The following is a 16,331-nucleotide window of genomic DNA, read 5'->3' on the forward strand; positions in this document are numbered from 1 at the left end:
GTCCTCTGCCTGCCTTGGCCACTGCCCTGACCCTCCCCTCCTTCTCCTCCCTGAGCATGGAGCAAGGGCCCTCCTTTGTGTCCCCAAAGCATAACCATGACTGGGCACTTATGAGGCTTCTTGCCCTGGCAGCTCCCGGGGAGAGGCTGCGGCTCTGTAGGAAAGCGGGCTCAGCTGGGGTGGGGGCAGCGCGGCGGGCAGGCCTCGAGGGGCTGGTGCTGCACAGTCTGTTATGGGTCTGAGAGTCAAGGGCGATGACCACCAGGACAGTCCCTGGGACATTCTCCACCTGTGTGTTTCCTTTTTAGGTTTTCTCTGTTCCTTGAGGGCAGTGCTTATTTATTTATTTTATTTTTGAATAAATGATTGCAGACTCTCCTGCTCCCCCTGAGAACAGCTGAAACGTGGTCACTCACTCTTGTCTCCCTTCCCAAGCCTCTTCTCTCTTCATAAAGAGGTTGAGATTGGGGGTGACTTCATTTGATTTGATTTGATTTGACCTGCTCAATACTTACTGACTGAATCTAGCCAGCTCAGATAGCCTCTTGCAGCCCCTGCTTCACCACGTTCACCCCCACCTGTTGCTCAGCAGGCGGCCCCATTATATATCTGGGCATTTTCTGCTCTTAGGGTACTTGGGGTGACATTCTCAGGCCTGAGATTCTGCAGCCAGCTTATCAATGGCCTCTGCCTGCCTTTCCGGCCGGCTGTTGCCAGTGTTAGCTGAGCTATTTATATTTTGTTGGTGAGTTGCCTTGGAACAATGCACAGTAAGCAGTTTAATCCCCTTGGCTGACTTCTCTAGACTCTGCGTGGCAGAAGGGAGCTGGAGGGGAGGTGGGGTTGAGGGAACCCAGGCGTTGGCACCTGCGTCTGTAATGCTGCTGATTTGCCCGCACCTCACTCTCCGGAAAGTAGGTTTCCTACCTCTAAATTCTGTGTGTTCCTTGATTGACTTGATTTGGGTCCCCTGGACCAATCAACTGTAGCCACAGAGTGAGTCTCCGTGAACACGATGGCTCCTCGGTAAATCTCAGAGAAGGGTGGGAGAGGGCATGTTTCTGAAGAAGGGCTGGGTGTGGGGCAGGCTCTGGGACATTTCTGATAGGGAGAGACGGAGGAACTCACCTGTGTGATCTAAATGTTTGCGTTCACCCCAAATTCGCGTGTTGAAGCCGTAACTCCCAGTGTGATGGTGCCTTTGGGAGGTAAGCAGGGCTAGATGAGGTTGCAGGGGAAGAAGGATTTTCCCTCTTTCCTCCTTGGTTCAGTAGCTGGGTCTATAAAATCATCTTACAGCAGGCAAATTAATAAGAGAAAGGTATACAAATGTATTAATTTTTAATATTATGTGCACAGGAGCATCTCAGGAAAACAAGTGAATGCTCAAAAGCAGCAGTGCGATTCGAGAGCTCGTGTGCCATCTCCGTGGGAAGGGGCGGGGGACGGACGCCACTGAGAGGAGGGTGGCGGATTTTCAGGAAAGGTGACTGGGCCCTGAAAAGGACAGACGGGAAGTGTCTTAGTTTGTGACAAAGTTGGTCTGGTGTGGTGGTGACCTCTAGTGCCCTCTCCTGTGACGAGGTTGATGAAACTCCCAGGGAGGGCATCTGAGGCCACCGAGTTCCTTTTGGAGGAGGGTCTGGCTTTAGATAGACAAAGGAATTCAGAGAAAGCCTCTCCCTGCATTTGCTGTTTTTCAAGTGCCTTTGGCTTGATTATTTTAATCGATACACCAAAGTGGCATGTGTGAGGGTGACAAACCCTGAACACGCTGTCGAGGTCAGGAGAGTGAGGCCCGCTTGATGGGATGAGAGCCCTTCTAAGAGACCAGAGAGCTTGGCTCTCACTGGCCCTTTGTCCCTCCACTGTGTGAAGATGCAGGCCAGGCAGCGGGCGCTCCGCAGAACCTGACCGTGCCGGCTCCCTGGTCTCGGAAGGCCCCACTCCAGAGCTGTGAGGAATAAACGCTGTTTAAGCCCCCAGTCTACGATATTGTGTTCCAGCGGCCCAGGCTGCCTCACACAGCGCCGCGGGTCAGCGGATTTGTTAGGAGAACCAGTCCCGTCGTTGCCTTGAGCTTGAACTGATTGCTGAGGACAGTCTCCCCCAGTGCCACTTACCAGCTCTGTCACCCTGGGCAGGCGTTTTTGTTTGTTTTATGATTTACTCCCTGAGTCTCAGAGCTTTAATTTCTCCGGTGAGGCTGATTATGTTTATCTCCTGATGCTGTTGTGAGAATGAAATGAAATAATGCTTATCAAGTGTAGTCCTCAGCACATTAAATAATAGCTTGCTCTTGTTCCTGTCATTGTCACTGCTGCCATGGCTTTTGTTGATGTGTCCTCTGCGCTCCTCCTGCCCTGGGAGTGGCGGGGAGAGCTGGGGTTGGGTTCCGTAACCGGCAGCACCGACTGCTGTAACGCACTGCTTTCGCTTGCTTTGCTTCATTCGCTGACTCAGTGCGGCCTTGCAGCAAACGTGGTATTGGTCCTCATGCTAATGGTCCCCCGGTGTTTTGGGAAGATGGACAGCGGGGGCTTCCAGGTAGGCAGGACGTGGTGGAGCCATATTTGACAGTGATGGGTGCTTTGGTTGACCCGTCTCAGGAGGAGTCTTGCCCACGCACTGCTAGAGCAAAGCACAGGCTTCTTTCCATTCAGCCCCGCTGGGCTCGGGCCTATATTAACATCAGGCGGGAAGAGACCGTGTTTCCCCAACACACGTCAGGACTGCAGCCCCTGACCCGAGCCTGAGTCCTGGTGACGTGCCCCCAGCCTGCTGATGTCCCAGGGCCCTCCACCTGCCTTGAGAAGGCGCAGGCTGAAGGAGAGGGTGAGTGCCTGGAGCCGAGCTCCCACGGTGTCCGGGGAAGCACTCTGGATGGGGTGACCATTTGGCTTGTGCCTTGAAGAATAAGCAGGGTCGTGGTGGGGAGTCTGAGGAAAGGCCTGACATGAAGAACAACTTGGAGCAAAATGTGGACAGAGGCACAGACAAACAGGGAATAAACCAGAGGAAACCAAGGCCCCATGTCTCTGGGACTCTTAATCTTGTGATCGTGCCAGTTTAATATCAAGCGCTTGTTTCTCAGCCCCAAACCATCCTGTCTATACTTCAGCTTGTGATGCTGAGGTCAGGACTCTGCAAACCGTCTGCGTTGCCAGCTGCTCCTTGTTAGGATCCACCAATCAGGGGCGCTGTGGGGCGACTGCAGGGCTGCAGGGGACAGAAGAGGCTCGCTCCTTGTTTCCTGTGGCCTCCCTGTCCCTGGGAGCGTCCCCCAACAATGCCTCTTTGCCACAGCAATGACAGTCCCCTCCCGTGGCAGCAGCCACATCCTGTTTGTGGTTTTCCACTGGTTGCAGAACCATCCTTGTCATCCGCTCAGACTCACCAGCACCCCAGAGCCATGCCTCTCCTGTGGTCTCAGAGACACCACACCAATGACGGCGAGTAACAAGTCCAAATAAAGGGAAAGATAGATGGAATCTGTGTATTCTTTATTTCCTCAAAGGTCCAATTTTTCTCATGCAAGTGCAATGCTAGCTCTGTCGTAAACTAGGTTTCCTGTACGGGTCTGTTTCTTGATTCTCTGTTCATCTCCATTTGCCCTTTTCTCCCCTCCTGCCCCACTGTCTCATTCCCTACTTACCTGAGATCTGTACGAACCCTTAGGATGGGACGGGGCAAGTCTCCTCGCCTGGTTTTCTTCTTCAGGTCTATCTTGGCCATTCCTACTCTTTGCTCTTCCAAGCAAATATTAGAAACATCCGGTTGCACAACCATAGATACAACACAGCAAAACCAACGGGAGTCTCAACCACTACTGTGTTTTGATTGGAATGCAGTGAAGACGGAAATAACTGAGAGTCTTGGATGTCTTTTAATTGAATTTCTAATTTTGTCCATAGAGGTCATCTATGTCTTCTGTTAGATTTTTTTTGTGGACTTCATATTCGAGACAATCTTAAATGATACTTATAAAAGCAACATTTTTTTTAAACATTTATTGTTAGTATATAGAAATTCAGTTTAAAAAAACTAATCTTGTATCCAGTAATCTTATAAACTCTCTTATTAATACAATAATTCATCTGTAAATTCTCTGGGTTTTCTATAAGGACAGTTATATTATTTGCAAATAATGACTGTTTGGGTTCTTCTTGACCAATGACATTTTTTTTCCTTGCCTTACTAGGCCAGCTGGGACCTCCCGTGTGATGTTCAAGGTAAGTGATGAGAGTGGGTCCTTTACCTATTCCTAGTCTTAAGGAAACATTTTCCACTTGTCACTCTTATATAAGATGTTTTCGTTATAAGGTTGAGCAAATTTCCTTCTATTTCTAGCTTGCTAAGGATTTTTATAATGAATATATGCTACATTTTATCAAATGCTTTTTCTGAATCTGATAAATAAGCCTATGACATTTTTCCTTTGTTAATCATGACTTTCATTTATTGATTTTTTTAAGTGTTAAATCAACTGCGCGTTACTAGAATAAACTCAGTGTGGTCATGATATCTAAGCTTTCATATCTATTGCTGGATTCAGTTTGCTAGTATATTTTTAAGGATTTCTTACATCTATATTCATGAAACACAGAGTGTCTGTAATTTTATTTCCTTACACTGTTGTGGTTGGGTTCTGGTATCGTTTATGCCCACCTCATAAGTGAGCTAGTGCCTTTTCTCTGAAAGAGTCTGAGTGAAACAGAATCGTGTATCTCGTGGATGTTTGGTATAGCTCTCTGAGGAATCCCGTGGACCTCGTGGTCTCTCTGTGGGACAGTCTTAACACTTGGTGAGCTTTCTTTAATGATTATAGGACCACTCAGAATTTCTGTTTTTCACTTTTCCTCAGTATATTGGTAAGTTATATTTTTTATGAATTTGTACATTTCATCTAAGTTTTCAACTTTATTGTTATAATGTTCCTCATAATATCCTTGTATTGCTTTTTTAATATCTGCAAGAAAGTTATGTTTTCTGTTTTACTCCTATTTATTTATGGCTTCTCTCATGTCTTTCTTGATTACTTCCGCCTCAGGTTTTAAAATTGGTCTTTTCAAATAACCAGTCTTTGGTGTTATTTTTCTCTCGATTGTATGAGCTTATTTTTCACTCATGTTTGCCTTCGTCTTTAGTACACTCTTCTTCCCATTTTCTTTAGGTGTGTTCTGTTCTTCGCAAGTCAGATGCTTAGGTCATTACGTACAGTCTCTCTTGTTCCTAATATTAATATTTAAGGCTATAAAATTGCATCTACATATAAAATTAGCATCCGATTACATTTTGATATGCAATCTTTTACTATCTTCCAGTTTTGAGTGTTTTCTAATATCCATTATGATTTCTTTTTTGACTCGGGTGTTATTCAGAAGTATGTTGTTGAATTTACATACGTATAGTAATTATCTTTGTTATTGATTTCTAACTTAATTACATTGTGGTCAGAGAATGTACTTTGTAAGATACCTGGATACCAATCCTTTAAAAGTAAATATTTTTGTAAATATCCCACGTGTACTTTTTTTAGTGACTATTCCATGTGCACTTGAACAGAATGTGCATTTTTCAACGTTGAATGCCATGAATATTAACTGGTTATCTATCTATCTACCTATCTATCTATCTATCCATCTAATCTCTGTCATATCAAGATTGATTTATTTTTCAAATCTTTCATGTCTCTGGTTTTTTGGGTATTTTTTTTTTTTGCTTATTTAATTTAGCTTTTCCCCAAACAGTTGTGTCAATAACTCCTAAAATAATTCTGGATTGGTTTATTTCTCCTTGCAGCTCTGTCAGTTTTTGCTTTATGTATTTCGAGACCATATTTTTAGATGCATCTAAGTTTATAGGTGTTATCCCAGCTTTTGGGGGAATCAATATTTGCAGGATTTCTTTTTTTTTTTACTGTTTTAGTTTTATTCTTTCTGTGTCAATATGTTTTAGTTTTGTTTCTTATAAATAGCCTCTGTTTTACTTTTCTATTTTGACAATCTCTTATTTTAAATGGAGTGTAATAAATTTACATTTATTATATTTCTGATGTAATTGGATTGATTTCCAATAACCTACTTTATACTTTTTGTCTGTCTGACCTTTTCTATGTTTATTTTTCTTGGTTTATTTTGAATTGATTGAATATTTTTTCTCACTCCATTTTTGCCTCTAGTTTAGAATTTATACTTTTTTCTGTTATTTTATTTAATATGTATATTTAACTTATCAAAGCCAAAATTTAATTAATATTGTTGTCATTTTCCCAAACAAGACCCAAGAATATTTTAATTTTAACTACCCTTTCTAAATATGGTGTGGACATCCAATATTTTAGTTGTTTCACTTTTCTAAGCTCATGAGACATTATTATTATTGTTTTATAAAGTTAGCTTTTGTTTAGATTTCCTTATATATTTACCACATTTTTGTTTATTATTTTATCTTGCATCTTATACTTTCCATCTGAGATTCTTTCCTCTTTTTGAATTATTTTAGAATTTCCTTTGGTGAGAGTTTATTTGTCTGAAAATGTCTTTCTTTTTTCTTGTTCTTAAAAGATAGTTTTGATAAGTATACAATTCCAGGTTGAAGTTTTCTCTACTTTCTCTTTGCAAGTATTATTTCATTTTTTATGGTTTCCTTTTTAGTTTTGAGAAGTTATCTGTCAAAATAATTGTTGATATTTTTAAATTCAATCTATATTTTCTCTCTCATTACCTCTAATATATACTCATTGTGTTCACTGTTTCGCAATTTTACTACAATGGGCCTAGTGTGAGCTCTTTGCTTTCATCTTGGGAATCTATGAGATTTCTGTATTCTGAAGATTGGTGTCTTCTGTTAATTCTGGGAAATTCCCAGCTAGCTGTTGCCTCTTTCCATTTCTCTCTTCTTCTAGAAATCTGACTAGATGTATGTTAGATTTCCTTACTCAATCCTCTGTATACCTTTCAGCACCTGACTTCTTTTTTTTCCATCTGTCACTTCCCGGGTGATTTTCACTCACACATTCAGATAATCCATTGCCCGCTGACTTCCTTTGCTGCTGTTGAGAAGTCAACTGTTAGCCTGGCGGTTATTCCTTTGGAGACAATGTCTCTTTTCCCCACTCTTCTGTGGTTTCAATAGGGTGTGTCAAGGTGTGAACTTAATTTTGCTCATCCGTCTTCGTGCTCAGGAGGTGAGTTTTCTCTAAAATTCCTGATCTCTGAACTCTGGGTCTCCCTTCTCAGGCCTTTACTTCCTGGTCCCCAGCCAGAGCTGTTTCTGAGCCAGCAAGCCAGAGCCTCTCTGCATCTCTATTCCTTTTCTGACTCCACAGAAATGTCTTTCTCGCTTTTGAGGCTGCCTTCTCTGTTTTCTGCTTTATCTCTTATTACCAGATGTTTAGAATAGAGGTGATGCATCTAAGGAGGGCATTTACTCGTTCCGTCTTGACTGGAGCCATTACTTCTAAAAGCATATAAAAATGATGTTAATAATAAATTAAATGACCTTTCTGTGCTGCATGATCTTGGGGCCTAGATTTTCTTTGTCACCTAATCTGAGAAGGGGACTGAGGCTCACGTGCTGTGGGCATTTTTGTGTTGGTGGGTGCTAACGTATAGTAGGTGAGGGTTAAGGAGTTACCCAGGGAGACAAGGAGAGACACCCAGGGAAGGTGTTCGCATGCTGTTAACTTCTTTTCTAGAGAGAATGTATTTTTCCCAGTTAGAGATTTAAAAAGTGGTGAGACTTTCCATCACTTTGGCCTGTGGAGGGGGAAGATTCCGTCTAGTCCATCTCTCATGACACTAAAAGTAATGTTTGTAAGTCATAAATCTGATTGGGCCACCCCCTGCTCAGAGTCTTCCACAGGGGCCCATTGATTACAGACCAAATGCACACTTCCTCGCTTGACTCTCAAGGCTGCTCGTGAGCATTCTCCTAGGACCCTGGGTATGCCACATCCACCTCTGCCCGTCACCCACCTCTGTCTGAAATTCCCCTTTGTTAATGCAAATAATTGATAACTCAGTAATTTCTACTTATCTTTCCAGACTGACAAGCAGAGTTCTTCCTCTAAGAAGCTTTGCTCGGCCAACCCTTCTCTTCCCTTCCATCCTTTCCCTTTTCCTTTGTTTCTCTTCCCCATCCCATTCTCTTCTGGGTCATGTGTGGAAACATCCTGTCATCCCCTCTGTCCCTTTACTTAGCAAGCTGTGTTGCATTTCGGGGTTCCTCTCTATCAGTGTCTCCGTCTCTGTGGCCTCCTTGAGAGCTGACCTTCATGCCTGCAGACCCAGTGTGCACACAGGAGCAGGCAACGGGACGTTCTCTCCACGTGCTCTGGGGCTTGGAGTGAGGGCGCATTCTCCTGCCCTGGTGTAAGGTGGTGTTCTGCCCCCTCAGGGCCCCACAAAGTTCTGCTCTACCATGGCCATGAAAAAGCTCCCTGACTCGGCTCCTGGACAACACCATCCCTCGGGTTTCCTGTTATCCTGAGAATTGAGTGTCTGCATCCAGGTAGGATCTTTCTGGAAGGCAGTCTCTTCCCTCTTCCATTACTCCATCCCATGCAGACATCCCTGATGAAGCGGGGAAATCCTAAAGAACGGATAACTTGCTGGGTATCTCTGAGAATGTGTTTGCCTGGCCTCTGGGAGTTTGCTTGGGAAAGCATTATATCAGTTGGAATAAATACCAGCTCTCAGCAGACAGGGATGCTGGCTTGGCTGGTCAGGGCTGCAGATGCACACCCTCACCTCATGCTGGACGGGATGGCCATCTGGGCACCCTTAGAGCAGTTCTGCAGGCCCACCAACTGCAGGCTTCTAGAAATGCAGCGTAGCCCTTCTGAATCAGCAGTTTCCAAAAAATCGTGTAATGATTAAGTGCACAGGATGAAACCTACATTCAAATCCTGCCTCAGCCACGTCGTGCTACACAATCTGGATGAGCTTCCTAATGTCTTTGTGTCTCAATTTCCTCATCTGTGAAATGGAGAGAAAAGAACAACACCCACCTCAAAGGATTGTTGTGAGGATTAAACGGGTTAATAGAGCGTACTGAGTACATGATAGGTGCTCAGTAAACTTAGAAATGTTAGTCATGGCTCACCTCCACTGCGTGGTGTTGCATCAGACAAGCCCTCACTCCGTCTCCCTTCAGTCTCCCGTCTGTTCAGTAGAGAGCTGGCCTGTAGAACCCCCACTGTGCCTTCCAGCAGCTGAGCCTCCTGGTCGTCTCCCATCTCACCAGCCCCACACCCAGTCAGTTTCCCAATATGGATGACATGTCTACCGAGCAGTGTGGCCGGGCCTGGGTCTCGAGCACTTTCCGTGTGCCTTTGTAGTTTGGGCAACACTCCTGTACTGTTTCTCTGTTTGGTTCCAGAGACCACCCCTCCTGGGTAGACAGCCCTCACGAGGGGAATTTGCAGAGGGGTTCACAGCCCCAGGGCTCAGCGGGGAGGATGGGCTATAGAATACTCTGCATTTACAACAATGCCAATTCTTGGGTGAGGTGCATTTAATTTATACTGCTTTTTCTCTGATTGTATATTTTTGGCAGAATATTTGGAAAAGTACTTGATAGGAGGAAAATATCAGAAAACAATGACCCGTGGCTATTACTGTCACTGAAGAACCTCTGCTTAGGAGCTGAGGCCCTCTGGATTAAGGATTATGCAGAGAGGGAGAGGCCTGGTCTGCAGACTCTCAGGGGACTTGGGGGCCTTGCAGTGCCACCTATGGACACTTTGACAGGAGGTGGAGGGCAGGGTGAGGGAGCCCATGAAGGCACCTCATCCTGAGGGCAAGGAGGGCGGAGGCTGCACTGAAGCTCCAAAGGGCCGGAGTCTCAGAAAAGCTTCCTCGATTCCGGTGGAAACGCCTCTCGATGGTCTTAGCAGCCTGAGTAGTTACATTAGTACGGGGGTGGGCTTCCCGAGCTTTTCTGAGCCTTTTTAGCTTGCCTGAGTTTGGAACTGGTATATTGTGTATTTTAATGTTTTTCACTTAACATTATACCTCAAGCATTTCCCTAACCTGTTAAAAATTCCCCATAACATCATTTGATTGCTGCAGAATATCTAATTGCGAGTCTGCATCCTAATTCTCTTAACATTCACTTAATGATAAACACTTAAACAGTTCCACGTTCTCCTTGCTGTAAATAGAGCTATTATGGACCTTTTCTTAAACTCAAGTCTTGGTGTGTATTTCAGGATATTTTCTCAGTATAGACTTCCAGAGGTGGAATTTCTGGATCAAAGAAAGTGGACATTTACAAGATTCTCAGCACACTGCCAAGTGCACTGCCCTCGAAGGTACGCTCATGCCCGCCCTCCCCGGTGGGTGCCCCGGGGCCCCTGGTGGCCTCAGTAAGACTCTGTTAGACGGGCTCTGCAGTCATTAGCAGGCTCAAGCGTGAGGTACGCATGCATTTTATTTTTGTGTTTCTTTGAGTAGTAATGCCAGGGCACATTTTTTCCTCTTGGAGTCACCTTTCAATGGCAGGTGATTAATAGTGGGTGGAATGAGCGAGTCAGAGAACTTCTTCCACCTCCCTGGGGGGCAGCTGCTGGTGGGTGCCAAGAATTCCAGCTCAGCTCGGCTGTTCAAACACTCCAGCCTTGTTTTCTTTTTGAAACTCAAAAATATCTGTGAGTGGGTGAGAAAACCCTTCATATAAACAAGGAAAAATAATATCTTTCTGGCGGTACATTTCAAGAGGGCATTGAAAGGAGTGGAAGAAGACCTGTGGCAGAAGGCTCCTTGTCCCTCCTGGGCAGCTCCATGTCTCATGGCCTTGGCCCGTTCTGCAGTTTCATAAGGAAGGGATGGCGGGCTTTTCCTCCCTTTTTATTGATGAGGAAGTCCAGGCTCAAAGAGGACAGCCTCCTGCCCTTGCCCCACGTCCTCTCCCAGGAAGCAACTGTCTCCTTCAGCTAGCGACAGCAACTGCAAGAAGCCAGCAACAGGTTCACTTCAAAGGTCAGGCCGCAGCTGGGTCTGGCAGAGGCCGCCTGGAGTGGGGTGTGGGGAGGATGGTGGCGCTCAGCCTGGCAGAGTGGGAGAGCGTTATAATCGACTGGCGATGCCTGCCAGGCACACAGGCGGTGGGAGGGCGTCCACAGGCGCCCAGTGGTGAGCAGGTGCCAGCATTGCCCGGGTGCAGGTATCTACAACAAATGTGAGCCTGCCCCCTCCGGAGTCTCCAAGACCCCATGTCTTCTCCTAGGGAAATTAGAAGGTTGGACATCAGCACCCATATTGGTTTCTGTGGCCTTGTGTGGAGTTGGTTGTTTTGCCTCCTTTCTGTATCATAGTCCTATGTGGGCCAGGGTGGAGTTCCGACCTGAGAGGGGTGTCAGAGCTGAGCCTTTGTAAATCAATGAATTAAGAAACATCTACCTTTTCCGGCCTCCTGCCTCCATCCTGCCCTCCGCAAACATGCCCAGCTGTCCCACCCCAAGACTCCGGTGCCCTGAGTCCTCTGCACAGAGAAGAGGGTTGTGCAGAGCCTCGCTCTTCCCTCTGCTTCCCCCGTGCCTGGAAGGATGTGTGTGGCCGAGGGCTTTGCAATACTTCATCCTAAAGAATAAAACTTGAATTGTGGAATTTCTGGTTTACTTGAGGTTGAAAATTTAGGTGGAATGCCTTCCCTGGGCGTCTCAAATGCCCTGTCGGCAGGCTGTAAGAGGCAACCCTTCTCAACCCGTTTGTGTTTCCCCTCTTGGATTCTAGCCAGGTATCTTTTGTCCCAGAGGAGCAGAAAATGTGTCCACAGGATGCTGAAGACCTTGCTTCAGAGGTCAGAAGACCTTGTGCAGAGTTCAGTGACAAAGGCGGATGGGCAGTCTTCATCCATGAACCCAACAGATCTATTCTGCACTTCTGTTGCAGCGGCTATGGTCTTCTGCACACACGGCCTCCCGTAACCAAGGCAGAGTCAGGTGGATTCACAGTTGTGTCAAAAGTGGGCTTTGCTTCTGTCCTAAGGGATCTGTTATAGGGTGCTTTTTTCTATTCAGGCCTCAGCAATTTCTAGACCATCTTTCTTCCAGAGTACACCTCTCACTCATCTTCAATGTTAACTGCTAACATGTTTTGCAAACCTGACCATATCTGCGCCCTGTTCACTCCTGTAAGTCCTTCCAAGGTCTCTCTCCCACTCACAAGGCAACATCCAGGCCCTAAAGAATGGCAGCCAGACCCCCCATTACCTGGTTCTTTGTAGTCTCTGGATCCAGCCTCATCCTGTTCACTTCTGCACAGGACTCACGTTCCAGGTATAACAGCACACCGGAAGTTTCTACACGCACCTCTGTTTCTCTGCATTTCTCACCCCTTCATCCGGCTCACTCCTTCAGAACCAGGCTCAGAATTCCTCCTCCAAGGATCCTTCCCTGACCTCACTCAGGCCTTAAGATCTCCTTCCACTGTGGACTTTCACAGCCTGAGCAGATTGAACACGTTTTCTATTGTGGTGAGTGTCCTCCAGGGCAGTGGCTGGGCCTGGCTCGCCTCTAAATCTCTGGCACTGTGCCTGCAGTGTAGCGTAAACCCAGAGAACATGTGTGGAAAGAATGATGGAATGCACGAAGGTGCATCACTGCCCGGATGCTGAGGTCCGGATGCTCACCATCATCCTGTCCTGACGTCTCCACTTGTCACCCATAGAGGACAATGTCTAATGGACAACAGCTGTGAATTCAATGCTCCTTCGCTGGAGGAAGGCACGGCCTGCCCCTGGGGTATCTCCGAGGTCCACAGAGTGCTCATGTTGAGAGCGCTGAATATAGAACTGCTTGCTAAGTACTTTTTGACTTGGAGAGAAAAAGAATAATAATTTTAGCTATCTGAAAACTAAGAGGTGGCCAGAGTGTTTGGTTTGAAGTTAAAGACCAGGAGGACTGCTTATCTTAAGCATCTTTAAAGATCTTTAATGTTGGCCAGAAGAGATTTTTGGATCACAGGAGGACCTTAGAAATAGAGGCTGGCGAATTCTGTGCAGCCTCAGTGCCAGGGCTCCGGGGGTCTGAATTCATCCACAGACTGCGACATTCCCGCAGTGTGTGCCCTGATTTGTTATGTGATAGCAAACCAATAAAAACACCCAAGCCTGCAGCCCTCTCTCTCACGCAAAGGGATGGAGAAAAGCTTTCTGCTTGAAACTCCCTCATAGGTCTCAAGAAGTGGAAGATGCTTTCCGGCTTGCTGGTGAGAAGGCAGGGTGCTTTAAAGGGCTCTGAGCCCAGTTACTTCGCGTGTTGCCAGGGGTACACGCATGTGCACGTTTATTCAACAAGTGTCTCCTGAGCGCTCGCGGGCCAGACGCTCTGCTCTCCATGGGCTTCTCACACTTCTCATATCTTGCGAGTGAGGCACGACCTGCCCTTTGCTCTGGACTACCTTTTCAGGGATGTTTGTGTAGCAAGCAGCCTTGGAAGATGGAGGAAGGGCCTCCCCCGGAGCAGAGGGCAGGCCTGCTCGCTCCCCATTGAGAGTCTCTGCTTCGCTAGCTCAGGGCTCCTCTTCTGGAACTCAACCTGCCATGTGGGCAAGCATCCGTCTGGGACTGTCCACACTGCCACGTGGGACTGGGGGACGAGGAGAACTGATGCAACGTGCTAATGCTCATGCCCTTGTTGTGCTGAGGGTAACAAAGTTCTCCGTCTTGGACCCAGGAGCCTCGCGGCTTCTGTCAGCAGCCACGAAGTGTTACAGGCAAGCAGGTCACGTTGCGCAGCCTTCACAGTTCCTCACACGCTTATATCCTTACTGAATTTTATATTCAAAACACCCTAAAATGCAAATATTTTTATCTTCATTTTGTTGATTAGAACTGAAGCAGAGAAGTTAAGTAACTCTTCCCACGTCACAGAGCTCGTTAGTGCCAGAGGGGAGATTTTTGTTCCGCCCCCCACCCGTCTCACTCCAGAACCACACTCTTTCCATGATATGTTGACGTGTTAAAGTGCAAACACCGCAGTGCCTGTAGTTCTGTTCATGGGCTGGGCCCGTTCAAATCCTGTGGGCCCTAAATCATTGCATTGCTGTGATGATAAAAGTGCTCAGGCAGAGAACGGAAAACGATTGAGCAACGTCTCTCCCCAAGGACACACACAGGACAAAACCACTGGGAGTCCCTCCCATGGAAGGCCGTTCTCTCTCATATTTACAGAGCGGTTCGCTCGGAGCCCTGACCTACTGCCCTTTCTCCTGGTGGACAGAGGGAAGGTGTCTTCCACCAGGCAGGAGGGGTCGGGTCAGGGGACATCCAGACTCGACAACTGGGCCGCTGGAGCAGTGGGCGTGCATGAGGCGTGTCTCCAGCCCTTGGGCAGGGTCCAAACCTGGATCAGCCTTTAGAAGCCCCCTTGTACATTTCCACAGTGCATTTGATCTTGTGTCCTGTTGAATTTGATCATTCCCATGTCCTTATGACAAAGACCGACCTGTTCCTTCAGCGGTTCCCTATTGCCCATGGGGCGAAGTCCTATTTCTTAGCCTGGGCCCAAGGCCCTCCGTGGTCCAGCCTCAGTTTACGGTGCCCCAACCCAAACCGCCCTCTCCTCTGCAGTCTTTTCCAACTCCGCTTGTTCCCCAGGTGGAACCTGCCCCTCCAGTTCTCCTTGGTGTTCACATTTATCTGGATCACTTCCCTCACGGCATCCGGAACACCTTAGGGCTGCCTACATTTGCATGTTTGTCTTCTCCACCGAGCCATGAACCCCTTGAAGCGGGGCCTGTTATATTCAGGCGTCATCCCCACACTTACAGAGGCACCTAATGCATGTTCGTGGATTGCAGCTGTGGACTCAGACACACAAACACAATGTGCATTGATCGATTTGTCTCTGAGTCTGAAATTTCATTATTAAATACTCTTATTTTGGGGTTGAAAACTTTTTAAAAGCACGAATCATTCAAGAAGGATTAGTCTGGATGTTTTGCTGTGCTGTAATCTAGCTGACCATTTCCTCTCTGATGAGAGTGACCCGGGTGGAGAGATTCTTGGGGCTTAAGGTGTGGATGAGGTGTGGTTACCCTGAAAACCATCTTCATCTTGCTAATCATTCCGCCAAGGGCCCAGAGCCCAGGACTCCACCTTGTCACCAACTCTCACCACCCAGAGCTGACCAGGCCAGCCCACACCAGGAATGGGGTTGTTGGCCCAGGACGCTAGGTCACCGCTGGCCAGGGCCACGAGATGGCGGAGATCCCAGCACTGAGCCAGCCCTGGGAGCATTCCAGCATCCCTGAGTCCTGGTGGGCCTGCTCAGCTCCCACAAGGAGCTCCTGCTGATTCACCTCACTCCAGCCTGATGGTCAGACACACTTGCGTTCAAATGCCCCCCTGGCCGTTAGGAGCTGTGTGGCCTCCAGCAAGCCCTTCGATCTTCCTGAGTCTCAGTTTCTACGGGTCTAAAGGGAGAATGAGGCCATCCACCTGCCAGGGTTATTGAGAGGCTGGAAGGCAGAACCGCGTGCAGAGAAGCTGGGATTTCCCAGAGTGCTCTTCTCCCTCCTCTTCCAGCCCCCCTTCCTCCACCTTCCACTCTCTTCCTCTCCTCTCCACCTCCCAAGACTTGGTGTGTGCGTGTTTGCCCATCAGCATTTGTTGCAGGTATGCTGCATAATGCCTTTCTACATTGGTGCGGAGGGACCAAAGTGGCTCCCTGGCCTGAGGGAACAGCGTTTATTTGCACGCCAGTGTGTACTGGATGCATGTGTGCGCACACACATGCACATCATCTCACTGAGTTGCTCTACTTGGTGTGGTGCTCTTGCCTCTGCAGTTAGCCTGTGACAGCTCCCTCCTGAGTGGCATCTGGACTGGGCCACCGTGGATGACCCAGCTCCGCAGCTTCCATGTCACCACTGCATCTGGTTCTGGCTGGGCTGGGGACCCAGTGTGCTGGGGAGCGGGCTGTGCTTCCATACAGTTTTCCAGGACACTGGGTAGGCAAGGAGGGTGAGGACAAGGGGAGGGTGAGGGAGGGACGGGGAGGGGCCAGGGAGTCCAGCTCCAGGGGCCAGTCTCAGAGAGCACAGTCAGGGCAGATGGCTCCCCTGGGCCAGCAGAGGGAGGGAGGCAGGAGTGACCAGCATTCCTCTTCCCCACACAGGCTCCAGCCCTCAGGGAGGCTCGGGGGCTCTGGCTCAGCCTCTCCCTGGAGTCTTTGGTAAGCAAGGCATGTCTGCTGTGAGTTCTGGGTGCCTTCTCTGTGCCCACTGGGCCATGATCTGTGCTGACAATCTTTGCCGACAAGGCCATATGCCCGCACAGTCTCAAAAACCTGAAGTGATATCACAACAGGAAGGGATTTTAGA

General features: G+C 47.7%; 1 long non-coding RNA gene across 1 annotated transcript; it reads left to right on the forward strand.

Moving 5' to 3' along the window:
- Positions 1-781: 781 nt before the first annotated feature.
- Positions 782-14,902, forward strand: LOC102148826 (uncharacterized). Its single transcript, XR_011428456.1, has 5 exons — positions 782-914; positions 4,202-4,232; positions 8,401-8,514; positions 10,217-10,318; positions 11,739-14,902. It is a non-coding gene; the product is annotated as an uncharacterized lncRNA (long non-coding RNA).
- Positions 14,903-16,331: the final 1,429 nt, after the last annotated feature.

Source organism: Equus caballus, chromosome 18 (assembly GCF_041296265.1).
Source record: "Equus caballus isolate H_3958 breed thoroughbred chromosome 18, TB-T2T, whole genome shotgun sequence".
In the NCBI taxonomy this organism is placed as follows: Eukaryota; Metazoa; Chordata; class Mammalia; order Perissodactyla; family Equidae; genus Equus; species Equus caballus.